Below are 19,570 nucleotides of genomic sequence, written 5' to 3'. Positions count from 1 at the left end.
ACGTTAATTTAAACTGCCTCTGTCTAGCTGACAACCAAGTAAGAAAATCTTCCCTAAGAAAATGGGTAACTCACAGGTGATGTGACTGTGTGAAAGAACAAATGACTCCCTGGCCAGGTGAGAAACTGCTTCGCACTAGGATGGACTATAAATTGCCTATGATTTCTAGTCCACAGCCATCATTTCGGGACCGCATATTTGGGGGGGAATAATTATTTACTAAATTGACTTCAGTGATGTCTTATTAATCCTTGTATCTAAGGAATAGTAAATTAATAATAAATAATGATTCGATTTAATTGATTAGAATTTCAGAATATGTGGCTAGTCCTGCCATGGTCCCAGAATAGATAATAACTTAATCTTTACGTATTTAGGATTCTGCCTCATACTTATCCTAAAGACTACTAAACTCTGCAGGGCAGTTCATCATACCCATTTTGAGCTAGTGGTTTTGAATTTATCCTTGGGCAGGAAATGTGCAAATTAGAACAGATCTTACTGTAGAAAAGGACAGGGTTGTTTCAGTTGCTCTGATTTCTGCTTCTGTGGAGCATTTGTGATCCCCCAAATTTGACTTCTAACACAGATCTGGCTTCCAGCTGGGGAGGGGAGACAACGGTGGACAGCTCCCTCCATCAGCTCTCTTCCACACTGCTCCCCTGTCCAGTTCACAGAAAGGGGTTCTGAGGCTGAAAAGACCCACTGCATAAAGGAGAATTTGCCTAACATTGGCCTTATCACAATCCATCCTTTATGGACCAACTCATGCTTTAATTTATTTTGTTGATAATAGCCTTCTGAGTCAGTGAATAGGTTACTGTCTCTCTCCTAGCTCATGGTAACTGAACAAATACTTGTAACAACTCCCTGGGTCTCTCTGTGTGTATGTATGGATGAATTTGGAGATCACCATGTTCTTTCAATAATAAATGAGAACACCCTGCTCTAAGCTTGAAATGTTTATACCCCTTTGCAATATAATTAGAGACAGGAATCCTATGATAAATAAGTGTGCTTAGATGCACATGGATAAATGCACTCAAGTCAAAAGAAGGGTGACACTTTTGAAAATTTTCATTTAGAAATATGTATATGTGTGGAGAAAGTTGTGAGATTTTGTTAACTTAGTAAAAATAAAATAATTTCCCAGTTATTTCGTTCTTCCTCCGCTGCTTCTCCCCACCTCCCAAATTGGAAAAATTTCCTATGTGTTTTTTTTTTTCTTTTCCAGGTATTTACATTTCAAAGGTAAGAAAAACAGTGATTTTAAGGACAAACCAAATTAAACATAGTGTATTTATATATTCCTAAACATAAGAAAAAAGCAACCTTAGATCTGAAAGGACGTTAAAAGAAAAAAAATTCAATTTTGTGATATATTTTATTTCCAAAAATTTTTTGTCCTAAGTTAATTTTTAAAGAAAATTTACTTCTAAATATGTGTCCATATATGCATAACCAATTGACTTATTTCACAGCTGATCTATGAGTTTTATACAGTCTTAGGATAATAATTACAATTTATGCATATTTATTTCAAATCTCTTTGACCAGCAACATGAATTTGGAAATGTACCTCATGTAGAGGTACCTTCTGTAGTCATTCAATAAATCAAATATAACCAGTTCTTACTGGAATTAACCTTTGATAATGACTCAATACCAATTTCCCCTAACCTGTGTATGCAATAGCATAAATCTAAACCATGGTTATTGTTAATGTCAGCAATTTTAATTGGATAATACCTAACATATCCTTGAAAAATCATCCTGGGGAAGCTCATTTTAAATATTGACTAATATGTGCTTTACTTTGCTAACAGTCTAAAGAAATTGGTTTTCGTTTATAGTATAATAGTACTTGGAAGGCTAGGTTAGCATTAGCCGGCTATCGTCAACCTTACTCATTTCCAAATGTTAACCATAAAATGTTATATTTTATAACATATATATGTAGCCATATATATGTTATAAAAAATATGAGAAAGAAACTGACACCCACTTATAAGACTGAATCCAAAAGTTAAAAGCATAGAAATTGTAGCAGCAAAGCAAATTCCCACAGTTGATGGAAAAGTCTTTTCTTACAGTTTTATTATCCCTTAAAAGTTAGTTTTCATGTAGCTTCTAATAAATACCTTTCTATTTTTTTAGTTATCCTCCTTAACAATCTGTTTCTGTTATTTTGAGTTGTAATTACAAACAAACAAGGAATGACAGGTTTTTGTAAGAGAACCTAATATTAATGCAAAATTCTTCTATGTGAAGCTACCCTGTCTCCCTTTATCCACATCTTATCCCTCGGGCCACTCTTCTCCAAACCCCCAAACAACATCCCAATCTCTGTTCAAACAGATGAAACACAAAACTACAGAAATTTAAAATGGTACAAATGGGACAAATGAGCTAATAATGAACTACTATACCCCCTGGCATTTGTAAAACCTTTTCTCTGTTGCTAATGTAATTTTCCAGTCAGAGATGGGGAAGGCTTTCTCAAGGTTATGTCTGTACAAATGGCTGAGGAAGAGCCCAGGGACTCCGTTTCATTCTTTGTAATAGTCACAGAAGAGTGATTGCTTCCTTGACTTTGTGGCCCTGATCATTCCTTAAGTGGTTGAGTAAAAAACAACATGTCCCTGGAGGAGAGCTTTCTGATGGTTTTTCTGTGGTCGATTACTCCTGGGATGCTCACCATCACAGTAGGTCACCATGGTGATTCCACATTCTCTAGCCTCCCTCTGATCCTTTTGTGATAGTGATGCCAACATCTCATTTATAAAATTAATGCACTGTGGCCCAGCTTCACAGTCACTAATAACAATCTTTTGTGGAATAAATGAGTGAAAAAGTGATGAACATAGACTGGCATAAAGAATAACTTCTGCTGTAAATACTCTGTTATGTCTGGACGTAGCTGTTTTAAAAAGTAAGCAGGACTAACACTTATTGTTGAATATATTGTTGACCTATTAAGCAATAAAAAAAAAACTGTGTAAGTTTTATTACACATTTTTCTCCAAACATCTGATTTAAGACATGCTAGCTGTCTGCACTATCCTTTCAGAATTCTAACCATTTGTTTGAGAACACTAGAACAAAGTGGTGATGTCCAGACAAAGTTCTGACCCATTTTTCTTTCCATTTAAATAATACTAGTGAAAATCCATGTCTGACACATGATGTTGTACAAGCAACTATCCCATAGCTATGAGGTTAGAGATGGATTTCGTTGTATTGTCAGCCATTCTTATGTACTTATTATTTCTTTGAAATGGTTAATACAATCTATACGATAAAATGTTGATCATTTTTTTTTTTTTTTTTTTTTTTTTTGCGGTACGCGGGCCTCTCACTGTTGTGGCCTCTCCCATTGCGGAGCACAGGCTCCGGACGCGCAGGCTCAGCGGCCATGGCTCACGGGCCCAACCGCTCCGCAGCATGTGGGATCTTCCCGGACCGGGGCACGAACCCGTATCCCCTGCATCGGCAGGCGGACTTTCAACCACTGCGCCACCAGGGAAGCCCTGATCAGTTTTTTTCTTGGAAAAAATTTTGTTGTTGAGTTATGCTAAGTAAGCTTATATATATTATTCTTTTTAAAATTTTTTAATATTATACTTAATATGCTCCTATTAAGGAGGTTAGGTTTTTCTCACATCACATCACTCCAACACTGACACTTCCTTTGCTTCCCACTTCCACTTTTGAGAACTCTTTTTTGATTACATTGGGACATTGGGCTTTCCTGGATAATCCAAAATAATCTGCCTATTTTAAGGTCAGCTGATCAGCAACCTTAATTCCACTTGCAGCCTTAATATAATTTAACATAATTTGTTTCCAGTTTGTAATGCAGCATATTTATACATCCAAGGACTAGGACATAGGCATCTTTGCGTGGCCATTCTTCTGTCTTCCACATGAATATAGAAAGAAGAATTTCAAGAGAGGCTTAGTATCTAAACTACTTAGTATCTAAACATTAAAATTTTCAAAACACGGCCACAGAGATAACTGTGAAATTTACACTCACAATAAGAACAAGAGTTTCTTAGTCAATATGTTCATTATTCCAGCGTGATGTTGACTTTGTTCTTGAGTAAAGGGGCCACTACCCCAATATTGTGAAGTAAGGGGTTTTGGGCAAAGTGGTGTCTGTTCATTGTAAGGTTTAGGCACAAGCATTCTAGAAAGCTATCTCCATGTTCCCATGCTCAGGAGGCAGGTGCTGTAGAATGCCTCTTCAGATTAGGAGCTGGAGTGGCTCATTAATGGCAGATCTGAGGGAGGAAAATATGGCGGGAAAGCCTTGAAGTCTGTTTGATCTCAGCGGTCAGCGTATCACGAACTAAATATTTCATCAGTATGAGAGGAAACCCACAGGTTCCTCTGACATTTTTTCATAGTTTTATTTTTTCGTTAAGTTGATCTCCATAATTCGTGAAGGGCTTTCTGAAGTGGGTCTGAGAGTGCATTGTCAATTGATTCTATGATTTCTGTTATGATCATTCAGCAGTGTGCTATAATAACTTTACTTTTTGTGATACTCTGGAACATTGTTGGGGAAATTGGTTGACTGATGTCCAACTCTTCAGAATATACTAAAAAGGAAATTTTAAGTCATTAAGAAAATGATAAATACCCTTAACTATATTCAATATCCTGTGGTAAACCATAAAGGAAAATAATGTAAAAAAAGAATATATATATATATATATATATATATTTATATATATATATATAAAATTGAATCACTTTTCTGTACAGCAGAAATTACACAACCTTGTAAATCAACTACACTTCAAGAAAAAAAGAAAATAATAAATACCCTTGAAAAAATTTAAATAATACAAAAGGGCATACAATAAGAACATCTCTCTCAGTCTAGACCCTTATGTTCTGCTCCAAGGAAATGTTTCCTGGATACTACTTTAGAAGCATCTATGTCTTGTGCATCCTTTTAGAATATGTCTATGCATACACATGCAGGTGTATAAATACATTCTTCTCTTTACACAAATTAAAGTGTATTATAAACACTAGTCTGTATCTTACTTTTGTTCACTTAACAATATATTTTGGTAGTCTCCACATATCAGCAGATGTAGAATCCCATTTTCATTTTGATGGCTTATAGTAATCATTTAAGCACAGAGTATGTGCAGTTTCAGGATGGAAGCCACGTTCAAATACCTACCCAAAATACCTACGTTTCTTGGTACTGTTTAGCTTTGTGTTAGGAACTAATCCAAGACAGAAGAGATGACAGGTATAGAAGTACAGTAGGTTGTATTAGTATTTACAAAATAATTATTTTTCCCTGTGGAAGGATTTTATATCCTTGGCTTGTTGGAGTAATGCATAGCCATGTGACTTCCTTTGGCCAATGCAATGTTGAAAATGTGTCATCCTCAAGGCAGAAGTTATAAGAGCCATATGTCTTTTCCCTCTGCCATAAAAACCGTTTAAGTCCCAGACAGATACCACTCCTTCTGCTGGGTTACGGAATGAAGTTGACATGGAACATAGCTGTAACCTGTAACCCACCCATAATGGATGGGTAGCATGAGAGAGAAATAAAACTTCATTATCTTAAGTAACTGCTTTCAGGAAATTATTTGGAATCACAGAATGATCTAGCTTATCCTGCTGATACAGGGAGCAACCTAAGGAACTATCAGAGTGTGAAAAATTTTAATAAAATAGTTCTTCCTGTTGTGAAATGGTTTCTCCTGATTCCTTCCTCCTCAATTCCTCCTCAATTAAATCAAGTGACAAAAACCCCATTAATAAATAATACAACACAGTATTTATTGACACATGTAACATTTTCATTCTATTTAGGCATTTTATTCTATTTTAATTCTATTTCAACACTTCCCAGGCTATTTTGTCCACAGGTCAAAGTAAGTGATATTTCTGTGTTTTAAAACAAACAATTTTGGGGACAAATGTCTGCTTCTGGCCATGATGGAGTAACTGGGTCCAGAACGTCCCTTCTTACCATAAACAAGTAGAAAACTGGACAAACTACATGAGGCAACCGTTTTGGATGTTGGAAAACAGGCAGCACAGGACTGTGTTTCCTGAAAGCAGAGAAACAAGTTAGGGAAGCCTAAGATTGCCCAACTTTATGCCTGGAGGCACTTGCCTCACCCTGGTTCAAAGAGGGGGATCCCAAGCAGAGCACTGCAGAATTTCTGAGTTGCTGAATCAATACTGGAGGTCGGGATGGCTGAGGTGATTGGAATTATCAGGACAGAGTATTGGGGAGAAGGGAATTGGGCAGGAAAAAAGGTTCAAAAATTTCATAGGGATTCCCTTGAGTCTGTTGTTGAATACTTAACTGTGCATGTATAGGGAGAAACACCCCAAGCCTGGGCAAATAATGATGAAGAAGCTGTATTTTACACAGGACTAGAAGATATTCAAGTTCTGAGCAGCCAGGGTCCTTGCTGAAAACTTGGGGCATTTGGTAGAGACCTCAGGGTGATTGTGCTTTAATAGTGAGGCTAAACTAGCCATAGAGTAAAGGCCACTCAAGATCCACTTTCTAAAGCTTAAAAACAATCTTGAAAATGATCAAGCTAATCTTTAAGTAATGTAACTCTCTGTCAAAACAAAGTGCAACACTCTTTAAAGGAAGACCACAAAATCCAGCATTCAGCAATATAAAATTAGCCAGGTTTAGCATTAAATAAAAAGGTACTAATCTTGTGAAAATAGGAAAACAGGATCCATATTCAATAGAAAAATAAGTCAAAAGAAACCTGTAAGAAGTGACAGATGATGGAATTAACAAACAAGAGTTTTTAAAGAGCTAATATAAATATGCATAAGTATTTAAAGAAAAATGTGAACATAAAGAGGAGAAAAATGAAATAATATAGAGAGCAAAACAGAAACTCTAGTTTTGAAAAGTAGAATATCCAAAATGAAACAGCACTGGGTGGAACTCGTAGCAGATTAGACATTGCAGAAGAAAAAACGAATCAGTGAACTTGAAAGCATAACAATGAAAAACCATCCAAAATAAAGCATATAGAGAAAAATACTGAAACAAGTAAATGAACAGAGCCTCAGGAACTTTGGGAAAAATTTCCAACAGTCTAACATATACATTGTTCCAGAAGGATGGGGGAGGACAGAAAAATATTTAAAGAAATAATGGCTGAAATGTTCTAAATTTGATGAACACTGTAAGCCCACAGATCTGAAAATTTCAAGGAATTTCAAGCATGATAAACACAAAGAAAACCACATTAAGACACATCATAAACAAATTGGTAAAAACCAGTGATAAAGAGAAAATCTTAAAAAGCAGCCAGAGGGGAAAAATAATCACATGTTATGGATGGAAGAATGAAGATAATTACCATAGTCTTCTCATTTGAAGCAATGCAAACCAGAAGACAATGGAACAGCATCTTTAAAGTGCTGAAACTAAAAACAAAAACAAACCCAAAAACAGAACAAGAAAAGCAAACAAACAACAGTACCCTATCAAACTAGAATTCTATATTAAGTGAATATTTCTTTCAAAAAAATTGAGGTGAAATAATGACTTTTCAGACAAACCAAAGCTGAAAGAAGTTGTATCCAAAAACTCTATAAGGAATGCTAAAAGACATTCTTGAAGCAGAAATTTAGAGCTAGATAAAGAAATAAAAAGCTCTACAAATTGCAAATATATGGGTAAGTTTAAAATAATTTTTTTTCATCTTAAAATTTCTTCAAAAGATAGTCAACTGTTTGAAGCAAAATTAAGAATACATTTTGAGGTTTCTAATATTTGAAGAAATAAAATATATAACTACACAAAAGTTGGGAAGGAGGAAATGGAAGCACACTAATGTAAGTGGTATAATAACATTTTAAGGTAGATTTTGATAAGTTAAAAATGTGTATTTTAAACCCTAGAGCAAACACACACACATGCACAAACTAAAAACTGAAAATATAGAGACAGAGGTAATAAGCCAATAGTAGAGATAAAAGGCAGTCATAGGGCTTCCCTGGTGGCGCAGTGGTTGAGAGTCCACCTGCCGATGCAGGGGACACGGGAGCGGCTGGGCCCGTGAGCCATGGCCACTGAGCCTGCACGTCCGGAGCCTGTGCTCCGCAACGGGAGAGGCCACAACAGTGAGAGGCCCACGTACCACACACACACACACACACACACACACACACAAATGCAATCATAAAAGATTTTTAATTTAATCCAAAAGAAGACAGAACAAGACAGGAGAAAAGAAAGAATCTATGGGACAAATAGAAAAGACTATCAAGATAGTCAGTTCAAGCCTAACCATATCAATAATATTAAATATAAACTCTAAACAGTTCAACTAAAGGACTGACATTGTCAGAATAGATAAAAAAGTAAGAACCAATTGTTCTTGTCATTATTGCATGTTGTCTAAAAACAGTTTACATTAAATACAAAGTCACAAATGGTGTAAACGTAAAAGAATGCAAAAAGATATACTATACAAATACTAATCAAATGAAAGCTGGAATTGTTATATTAATATCAGAAAAAGTGGATTCTAGACCAAGGTATGTTACCAGGAATTACAGTACAGAAAAAGCAATTGAAAAAATGCAACCCCCATATATAATCAAAACTAGGAATAGAAGTAAATTAAGAATAGAAGTAAACTAGGAATAGAAGTAAATTTTCTTAACCTGACTTACAGGGCATCTATTAAAAACTACACTGAACGTCATATTTAATGGGGAACAATTGAATACTTTTCCACCTAAGATTGTGAATACGTCAAGGATGTTTGTTCTCATCACTTCTATTCAACAGTTGACTGGTGGTTCTAGCTGGTACAATAGGGCAGGAAAACTAAATAAAAGGCATATAGTTAGAGAAGAAGAAGAAAATGTTTTTATTTGCGGACAACCTGATGATGGTTATGGGCTGAACTGTGTTCCTCCAAATCCATATGATCAAGCTCTCAACCCCACTACCTCAGAATGTGACTATACTTGGAGATAGACCTTTAAGGGGTAATTAAGTTAAAATTCGGCCATTAAGATAGCCCCTAATCTAATCTGACTGGTGTAGTTATAAGAAAAGGAAATTTGGACACACAGACACCAGGAACATGCACAGGGGAAAGACCATGTGAAGACAGAGCAAAAAGGTGCCGTCTGCAAGCCAATGAAAGAGTCCTCAGAAGAAACCAAGTCTGCTGACACCTTGACCTTGGACTTCCAGGCCCCAGCACTGTGAGAAATAAATTTCTGTTAAGTCACCCATTCTTTGGTATTTTGTTATGACAGCCCTAGCAAATTAATATGATGGTATAATAGAAAGCCCTAAGTAATCTTTAAAAAAAAAAAAAGGGTATTAGAACTAACAAGTAAATTTCGCAAGATCACAGGATACAAGATCAATATACAAAAATCCACTGTGTTTCTACATACAGTTACAAACAATTGGAAAAGTGAAATTAAAATGCACTAGCACAGCAACAAAAAACTATAAAGAAGTTATATAATTTCGTGTGTCTTGAAATTGGATTATTGAGTCCTATGACAAGTATATGTTAAACTTTATAACAAACTTCCAAACTGTTTTCAAAGTTGGTTGTATGATTTTCACATTCCCACCAACAGTGTATGAAATCTCCAGTTGCTCCACATTCTCACCAACATTTAATGTGGTCATTTTTTAGAAATGTTATCCTAGAAGAGATGTAGTGGTAAATCACTGTGGTCTTAATTACTTTTCTTGATGAGTAATAATACTGAACATATTTTAAGTGTGTACTGGCCACTTAATATTTTCTTTTGGGCAGTGATAATAAAATATTTTGACACTTTTTATTATTATCAAGTTGTAAATTTTCTTTATATATACTTGATACCTGTCCTTTGTTTGACGTAGATATTGTAAGTATTGTCTCCCAATCTGTGGCTTGAATTTTAATTTTCTTAACGCTTTAAAGAAAAATTTTAATTTTGATAATGTGTAATTCATAATTTCTTTTTTATGCTTTATGCCTTATATGTCAAAAAAATCTTTATCTTAAGGTTGCAAAGACCTTTCTCCCATATTTTTCTCTAGAAGTTATATAGTTTTAGTCTTTATGTTAAGTTCTGTGACCCATTTCAAGTAAATTAATGTTTATGAAATAAAGTAATGGTAAATGCTGATTTATTTCCCATATGAATATTCATTAGTTCCAGCACCATTTGTTTAAAAGACTATACTTTCCTATCGAATTTCCTTGTTTCCTTTGTCCAAATCAATTGGCCATGTATGTAGGGGTCTACATGTAGACTCTATTTTGTTTCATGAACTGTCCTTACATGAATACCACATTGTCTTGAATACTGTAGCTCTGTGGAAATGCTTGAAATCACATATTATAAATCTTCATACTTTGTTTTACTTTATCAAAATTGTTTTGGCTATTCTAGGCCTTTTACATTTCCATATAAATCTTAGAATAAGTATATCAATTTATATAGAAGAGCCTCTGGAATTATGACTGGTATTGCATTGAATCTGTAGATGAACTTAAGGAACACTTGACTTACAATATTGAGTCTTTTGATTCGCATGAGCATGATATACTTCTCCATTTATGTAATTTCTCCACTTAATGCTTTGTAGTTTTTATTGTGCAAGTATTGAAAAAATTTTGCTAAATGACCCCTCAGTATTTTATACTTTCATGGCCACAACAGTGAGAGGCCTGTGTACCGCAAAAAAAAAAGAAAAAAAATGTAGCACTGCTTCATAAGAACCATGCTTCTGGGTATCAGTTTGAGCACCAATCTCACCAGACGTTTTGCAGGATGCTGATGAATTGTGACAATTTCAAAATTTAGGGATGAACTTGTTTTTCTAAAAACTGTGAGTGATTATGGCCTATTCATTTTTCTCACCTATATTCTATAGCTTGTTGGATAAACTCTTGTTATTTGCTTATATTTTTAAAATTTTTCATATGAAAATTTTCATTTCTTTTTCATTTACTTTCTTCCTTCCTTTCTCTCTTTCTTTCTTTCTCTCCCCACCTTCTCTCTCTCTTTTTTTTTTTTTTTTTTTTCGGTATGTGGGCCTCTCACTGTTGTGGCCTCTCCCGTTGCAGAGCACAGGCTCCGGACGTTTAGGCTCAATGGCCATGGCTCATGGGCCCAGCCGCTCCACGGCATGTGAGATCCTCCCGGACCAGGGCACGAACCCGTGTCCCCTGCATCAGCAGGAGGACTCTCAACCACTGCGCCACCAGGGAAGCCCCTCTCTCTCTCTTTTTAACTACCAGCGACAATACACTTTCTTTGTTGTTCAGCTGTTTTAAAGGGAAAATCTAACTCTTCTCTCTTGCCTTCACTGGTTCTCCCTCTCCACTTCTCACTTAACAAAACAGTTATCAAAATCGGAAATACAACTTTAAGTTCTGAGAAGAGAAATCACAGCATGATATCAATAGAAATTGGAAGATCTGGGTTCCCATCTCAGCTCCCTGTGAACCAGTCATGTTTTCTTGGTCCGGTTGGCCATTCCCTCATTCCACAATCTCTCTGGCTTTGGCCTCAACTTCCTTATCTGTAAAATGAGAGAGCTAAATTCTATGATCTCTTCTGCCTCTCACAGTTCTTCCCTGAAAGAATTATAGAAGCCTCACAATTACTCCCTGCTCATTTGGAAACTGCATCCTCTGTTATATAGCAGTTCCCATTGTCTTGCTGGCAGCTGAGGAGGAGGAAGAGAATGCATTTCAAGCATCTTCCTAGAGCTTGGTTTAAAGATAACTCACCATGGAGAAAGCATGACCATGCAACTTTTTCCAAAGATCACCACACCCTCACACTAAGGGCTCTCATACTCGTGCTCTCAACATGAGTGGGTGGGCAATGTCACCACAATTTTATGGATGACTGTGTTAGAGAGACTGCAGGATATGCCTCAATTGCCCAGAGCTTAACCCAGGTCAGCCTCTGGAGTCTTTCCCTTTACTATATGGGTTTGGCATAACAAATCAAAACCCCATAGAGAAATCCCTTCAGCTTCCAATCATTTGGACTCAACCCCTGCTTCACTGCAACCTATGCTCATCACCAACAATAACATTTTGACCAAACATAAAACTTAAAAAAAGAGGTGTAAATTTGTTTCTCCACAGCCTTCTTCATGGGTTGAATCTGTTTCAAAGAAATTTTGGGCTTTGTATACAATCTTGGGTATGACTAGGACCAAAAAGAAGGCTCAGTGGGAATATGGTGACAAGGGTGACGGGCTGTGGAGAGCCTCTCCCTCCGATGCATATCTGCAGTTGGGTTTGCCTGTTCCAGAGGTCAGGTCTATGCCTCCAACCATCCAATGATCCTTATTCAGTGTACAAATCATTCTTGAGCTCTCATTGTGTACTAAGCCTTGTTGAAGAGACAATATTGAATCAGAATGGGAGGGGGCACTCTGGAGTTCAAAGGCCTTTGTCCTAATCTTGTTTTACCAGCCATGTGACAAGCAAGATACTCATGATATTCACTAAACTTTAGTTTCATCATCAACAAAATGGGGAGAATAAAAATATATACCTCCTAGGATTAACTGAGCTAGTGTCCATAAAACATTGAGCACAGTACTTGGTACTTAGAAAGACTTCAATAACTGTTAACAAATATCACCATCATTATCATTGAGGGAGAGAGACTTATAAATGTTAATAGAGCAGAAGTATTCTTTGGGGATCCAAAGTAAGGAATGATTAGCTCTGGCCAGGTTAATGGGGCTGACTTCCCAGAGGAAGGGACACTTCTGCTGCCCTGAAGTGAGAGTGGGAGTTTAATAGCTGGAGACTGTAAAAGGGCATTCCAGTTGGATGGATCAGCAATACATCCCTACATGATCTCATCCAGGAGGATGTGATTGCTCATACTTTTAAGAAATAAAGAGCCCCAAGCTCACAATGGGAGCAGACACGGTGGAAGGACAATTAAGCTGCAGCCTGTTCATAGACTTCCTGCTGAACCTAAACAGATTTCTCAGACCAGTGACTCATCAACAGGACAGACTACATGTACCTGTTGTGTAACCCCAGTGCTTCTGGTTTATTTTTATCTTGTTTCTGTAACCCCTCTTTGTTCCATTATTAATACCCAGTGCACTGGGCGAGACAGGCTTAAAGATGTGATCAACTCCTTTTTGGCTTTTTTGTACTTGTTATGTATTTTGTGGCCAAGGCCTCTCCACCCTTTCTTTCTTCTTTCTGGGAAAATGTTCTTCTCTATGACATGGAGTAGCTATTACTTCTCCACTTTGTTCCATAGTCTGCTTGCTGTGGCTATTCAACTGGAATTAGTATTCACTGTCCATTGTGCTAGGCACTTTGAAGGCTTTTTTTCTCATTTAGTTCTCACAACAATTGTCTGATGGAGGTATTTCCCATTTTGTGGATGGGACTCAAAGTGGTGAAGTAACCTGGCCATTGTCAGCTAACCTGAATGTGAGGTGCGCTTCTTGTCAACTCTCTTTTATGGCTTTTGCCCTCATCACTGGACAACATGTTCTCAAGACACTGAGGATTGGAAGAGCAACTGTGTGGGGAAGGCAGAGACTATTTCTTCCTTCTCTTACTTTAGAGCTCCTTCAAGCTCAGGTCTGTGGCTGTTGGGTGTCTCATCACAAATGCTGCCAAGATTTCCATTTTTATCTTTTCAAGTCAAGTAGAGAGAAAGCTTAATTTGCTCCATTGTGACAAGCTTTCACATATCTGAGGATAGTTTAATTACGAATACCCTTATTCTCATCACTTACCAGGGTGTTTTTTGTTTTTGTTTTTTTCAGGCAAAGCAATGCCCATTTGTAAGCCTTGGTGTTAAAGGATGGCAGAGACGAAGAAAAGTAAGTGACTACACTTTCATTTGTGGATGATTTTCTCAGCTACTGAATAGTGAGAAATAGCTGTTGCTGTCATTTTCACTTTTATATTATTTTTTAAAAATTTAAAAAATATATTACCTGCTTTTCCAATTTCCTGTCCTGTGATTTCTGGCATGAACGAAACTTGTGAAGACTCTTAAAGATTAATAAATTGAACTCACTTCAGTGTGAGGAATTAATCCACAGTCCCTGGTCCACATTTCCACTCCTACCAATTCCCATAGTCATAGAGATCCTTCTGCAACTTTCCTTATAAACCGGGAGAAGATTTCCATTATTTAAAAAGCTCTTTTCTCATTAGGAGCCAACACTGCAATGGCATTTCCCCCTTTCTTCCCTGCCTGTCTTGCTTTGACTGGTGGCGGGATTAATTGGGCCATGATCAATCTCCTAAAAGATGGCAAATTGGGAATGGTGGGTGGAAGGAGGAAGGCATGAATATTAATTAGCTAAGATTCCAAACAGAAGCCTTTTAATTATATTAAAATGCACAGGCCTGCAGGCAGTGAGGTGGTTCTTGCTGTAAATCTGTCGACAGGCCATTACCTCAGCCATGTCAATGCCTTTTAATGAATGAATATATACATTTCAAGTGGGGAAGAGAAAAATACTTTCCTGTTTATAAATATTAAAAGGAAAACTATCAACGTGAGGTGATATCTATGACAGCTCCTTTCAGGCTGGAGGTGTTTGGGGAAGACAGGGAAGGCGGTCTCCCTAAACGGCTCATCCCAGGCTGTGAAACTGAAGCCTGTGGCTGATGTGGGGACTGATGCAATTAAAAACAGATGACTGCAGCCAGGGTGAGCCAGCGGCTCAACTTCTCTGTAGGTCGATGAGTGAGGCATTTGAGGAAGTTACATTAACTTTTCAGGTCACTTCAGAACCATTCGCTACAGGAAACAAGGAAGTCAGGGGCTTTTCTTTGCTTCTTGTTAACATGAAGAAAGCATTTAAATATTGAAGGGTGACCGGCCACCATGGGGGAAGGGCCATGAACCGAGAAGTGTCAGAATTCCAGGGCAATAAAGAACTTAAATGGAAGAAAGCAGGTCTCAGTAGATCTAGAGTCACCTTGAGAAGATCCATGGAAGAGGATGGTAGGGAATATGGAAACACACCAGCAGTGAGAATGGGAAAGTGGGATGAAGGAAAGCTGGTCACAGATGACTTCATAGACTCAAAAGGCTTGAACAGAGCTTGATGACCAAGTAGTCCAACTGCCTTAATTTTAGAGAACTAGAAACGGAGGCCCAGAGGGGAGGGATGACTTTCCCAATCTCAGAGTGCTCGTTAGTAGAGAAATCCTGTTTATTTACTTCCCTACCAACTTACCTACTTAAGTACCCACCTCCTTACCTATCTCCCTACTTACGTATTTACCTATTCATGTACCACTTCCTTCTATAAAACATTTGAGGCCTCTCCTGACTACCAGTCTGCAGGTTTTCTAAGACTCGTTGCTGCCTTCCTAACTTTAAATAAGAACACATTTGAGGAAACTAAGAGTACCACATAGTAGGCACACTTTATACAATCTGAGAATATCCATCTACAGGGCCATAATAGTTCAACCCAAATGCAGAGCATCTGTACCATCTATCCCAGTCTACTGGAATGCCAATAGAAGAGTGCAGTGCCTTTGTGGAATTACCCTTGATTTTGAAAAGCTTGATAGGCAAAAAAAAAAAAAAGAAACCCATCAGAAGATACCTGAGAACATTCAGGTCTTGAAGTTCGGCATTGGTGACTTTGAAAGGAAGGTAAGCAGAAAATAATTCTTTTGAGCACAATTTAAAAAAATACTATGTATTTGAAATCCAATCAAGAGTACTTAATATTTTGGGGTTTTTTGACTGTGCTGCATGGCATGTGGGATCTTAGTTCCCTGACCAGCAACAAACCCATGCCCCCTGCAGTGGAAGCTTGAAGACCAAACCACTGGACAGCCAGGGAATTCCCAAGAGTCCTTATGATTCTGAAAATCTTTATGTGGGATTTTCAAGGGTAAATTCAGAAACCATCTGCAAATGGGCACAGTCCTGTACATGTACCTACGTGTGTGGGAGTATGTATGTACAGGGTTGGTGAGGGAGAGTCATAAGTTTGTCCTATCAGTCAGTGGGACAGCATTCCCAGAATGGACATACAACTCACACACATCTGGCTTTAGCACAGTAGGAACTCAGGAGAGAATGTGAATGGCTTAGCAAAGGATATGTCTTATTGGAAAAGCAACTCAAAGAGTAAGTCAAGAAAGTAATAGGAAAGTATTTCTGCTATATGTTCACATACATTATTCTGGAGAGCAGGGATCAGGAAGTCTCAAAACTTCTTTGAGATTCACTTAATTTAGCCTCAAGACTATGAAACATAATAATATAACTTACTTGGTAACATTGAGGAGAAAGTAGAGGATACTAAAAGTCACACAACAGTATGATAGATGTTCATTCAGCTCAGTTCAAGGTGGATTCAATCCTTTTTTTTTTTAATATATATTTTATTTATTTATTTTAGTTGCTCCGGGTCTTAGTTGCGGCTGGCAGGCTCCTTAGCTGTGGCTCGCTGGACTCCCCTGCATTGGAAGGCGGATTCTTAACCACCACACCACCAGGGAAATCCCGGATTCAATCCTTTTGATGTGCAAGAGAGAGGATTAGGACCTAATGATGCAAAGCAGTATAAGACATAACGCTGCTCTTTTTCAGCCTACTCTTCTGAAGACACATGACCAAGTAACTTTAACACATTGGGGTAAGAGCAGTAGTGGGGGTGTGCACAGGAAACAAAGGGGTGCACAAGAACAGTGCCGGCCTCACTTGTGGGGTCAGAGTGGCTCTTGGAGAAGATAGAGTCTGAGAATGAGTTGGATGGACGAAGAGAAGGGTGGAGGGAGAGAGGGGGACAGGGAGGGAAAAAGACATGACCTAATAGCAGCAGCAAAGGTGCACAGTATGCAACACTGTGTGCTCCTTTCCACTATTTTTCTCATTAGAGAAAAACTTATTTTGCTGTTCCTGCTTTCAGATGAAGATCCAGTTTCATCTGAATTAGAAATTTGCTTCTCCATGAGATGTTGAGAGGAAAAACTAATGAAACAGAGCATTCAGCAACCCACCATTCACTGTCCTGAGTTGTTCCTGCTTTTCCATCTCGCTGTTTACAAGGTTTGGCTACTGATCATCTCCAGGAAGTGGAAACAACATGAATGCCCATTACCTGTCTGGATAATGAATTGCAATTAATCAATGTAAGTCAAGACAGTAATTTATCACCAACTCCCTGCACTTGCGATGGCACCTTTTCCTTTTTAATATTCATAACAAGACAGTGAAGCTGAAAGTCAGTAGTTGGCTAGAAGCTACAATGGGAAGAAACTCACTGTCCCTTTGGCTGTTATCAAGTGCTCTTCTTCTTGACTGCATTTCTTGTGTAAGGTGAGGGTGGAGCAGAGCAGTTTGAATCCAGAAGTGTGGACTGGGGGAAGACTACCTTATCTCTGGCTTAATTTGCTTAATTGGTAACTGTCCTTGGGGCAAGGTTTTAGCAGTCGGTCAGGTCAGAATCTCAGTTGCCTGAAGAGGGGGCAGGAGGAAAGTCATTCTTTTGCAGTGTTAGCAGCTTTAGACTTCTTCTAGGCTGGTGACAAGATGGGAATTAGAAATGTTACGCTCTTCTTCTTCCTTGTCCAATTCTCTCTTCTACATTTTCCCCCCTAGGATTTTTTCTTGCCTTGGATCCAGACACAAAGCTGATCAGAGACTGTACCATACTGGGGATTTGTTTGGGGGGGTGGTATCTGTGGTTTTTCACCCTCTTAGCTTCCCAAAACCACCAAAAAATTCTGGAACTGCACCAATTCAGTTAAGTTCAGGAACTTGACTCACTGGGAGTCTTTTTAAAGTAGTTCAGGTTCAGGCGGCTCAGGCACGCTTTCAGAGAGCTGAATTGCTGTGCTGAGTTAGATTTGGGGAACTTTCAGTGATATATGACTATCATGAACACTTTGAAGACCCTGTCATATCTGTGCCAATACTGGATAAGTAGCAGAGACATTTCATAGTTAGCCCCTTATTGAAGATGGTACATGCATATGTCTGATTAAGGTGAACTAATGTTTTTTTGAGTAAGCCAATGAAATAAAAGCTTCAAAAGGATACACAATCCCTGTGATAAATGGCCTGGTCAAAAGAGGAAGTGTGGTTGACTGAAAAGCAAGGGAGTTTAGGCAGAAGGAGACTGCTTGGCAGGGAAGGATCGATTCAGTAGATTGGTCCTGCTGCCAGACTCTCCTGTTCTGGTGTCTAAGGCTTAGGGTGCTGGCAATAGAAATAGATGAGTATTTCTCATATAGACTGTCTGCAAGAGGTTGGAAGTAGAGGTATGCTCTGAGATTCAACGTAAGGAAGTACTGTACAGCAGTAGTGTGTGTGTGTGTGTGTGTGTGTGTGTGTGTGTGTGTGTGTGTGTGTGTGTATGGCAGAGTAGCGTGGTGTAGTAGATTAAAGATGACTGCAATTTTTTGTTATTTCTTTTCTTTTTCCCGCACTATTCCTCCCATCAAGAAGTGGAATGTATTTCTCCTCCCTTTAGATTTTACCAATAGAATGTTGCAGGGGTGAGGTTATATAAATTTTGAGATCAGGCCTTAAGAGATCTACAGCTTTGCCTTTCACTTTTCTTGGAACTCACCCACCATGTTGTGAGGAAGCCCAAGAAACTACAGGGTAAGACCCGCTGGAGGGGAATCAAATCCTCCAGCCTCCAGCCCTAACCGAGCTCCCAGCCTACACAGCCAGCACTGACTGCCAGCCATTGTGAATGAGGCCATTTTTGATCTTCCAGCATCCTAGCGCTCCACCTGCCACCACCCGAAGCAGAAAAGATGCTCAGTCAATCCACAGGATCATGAGAAATAATAAGTCGTTGTTTTAAGCCACTAAGTTTTGGGGTGGTTTGTTACACAGTCATAGATAACTAAAACATGTGGAATCTCCACACTTTAGAAAGAATGACTTAAGTGGAAAGCACCTTTGGTCAAGAGAGAAGGGGACAGCCTCTGGAAGCAACACCAGTGCTTCCAGGTAGTGCAGGCAGCAGGAAGGCACTCCCACGAGGCAAGCAGGGAAGGAGGAAAAGTGAAGATCACCAAGTGGTGGCAGAGAGTCTTATTCTGGCATACATGGGCAATGTATCTGAGGAACATCTAGAAAGATTTGGGGAGATTTTGTGGGGAGTGAAAGTGAGATCTATAGATTCTGCAAAGGCATGAACCACAGAATGCCATTATACACAGATTCTTGTTATCAGCCTGTAGCCTTGATGTTAGCTGGGCCCTTCTTTTTCCTTGAGATCTGCATAAGATTGGATTGAAGTTCTAATTCCACATCTGTGAAAGACCAAAATGCTCCTCAGAATTACTATGAATTTCTAGGGAAATTATTGTCTCCTCATTAGCCCTGGCTGTAAACTCTTGCTTCTTTTATGGGTCATCTCACTGTCCCTTTTATGCTGTTTCTGTTTCACATAATATCAACCTAAACACGAAATTCAAGTCACAAAATATCAACCTAAACATTAAATCTTCTCTTAATTATCACAATTTCTACACATAAAAGCAATTTTTTTTTTGTGATTAGTAGATTTTAACAA

The 19,570-nt window shown here is 38.2% G+C and overlaps 1 long non-coding RNA gene across 1 annotated transcript in view; it reads left to right on the top strand.

Moving 5' to 3' along the window:
• Nucleotides 1–18,321, top strand: part of LOC141279297 (uncharacterized) — an 88,674-nt gene extending 70,353 nt beyond the window's left edge. The window contains exons 2-4 of the long non-coding RNA XR_012333265.1: nucleotides 13,820–13,876; nucleotides 16,436–16,672; nucleotides 16,946–18,321. This is a non-coding gene — a long non-coding RNA (uncharacterized lncRNA). The remainder of the gene's footprint in view (nucleotides 1–13,819; nucleotides 13,877–16,435; nucleotides 16,673–16,945) is intronic.
• Nucleotides 18,322–19,570: the final 1,249 nt, after the last annotated feature.

The sequence above is a fragment of the Tursiops truncatus genome, chromosome 1 (assembly GCF_011762595.2).
Source record: "Tursiops truncatus isolate mTurTru1 chromosome 1, mTurTru1.mat.Y, whole genome shotgun sequence".
Lineage (NCBI taxonomy): Eukaryota > Metazoa > Chordata > Mammalia > Artiodactyla > Delphinidae > Tursiops > Tursiops truncatus.
The sequence above is the reverse complement of the archived record's forward strand: the minus strand, read 5'-3'. Positions and strand labels throughout refer to the sequence as shown.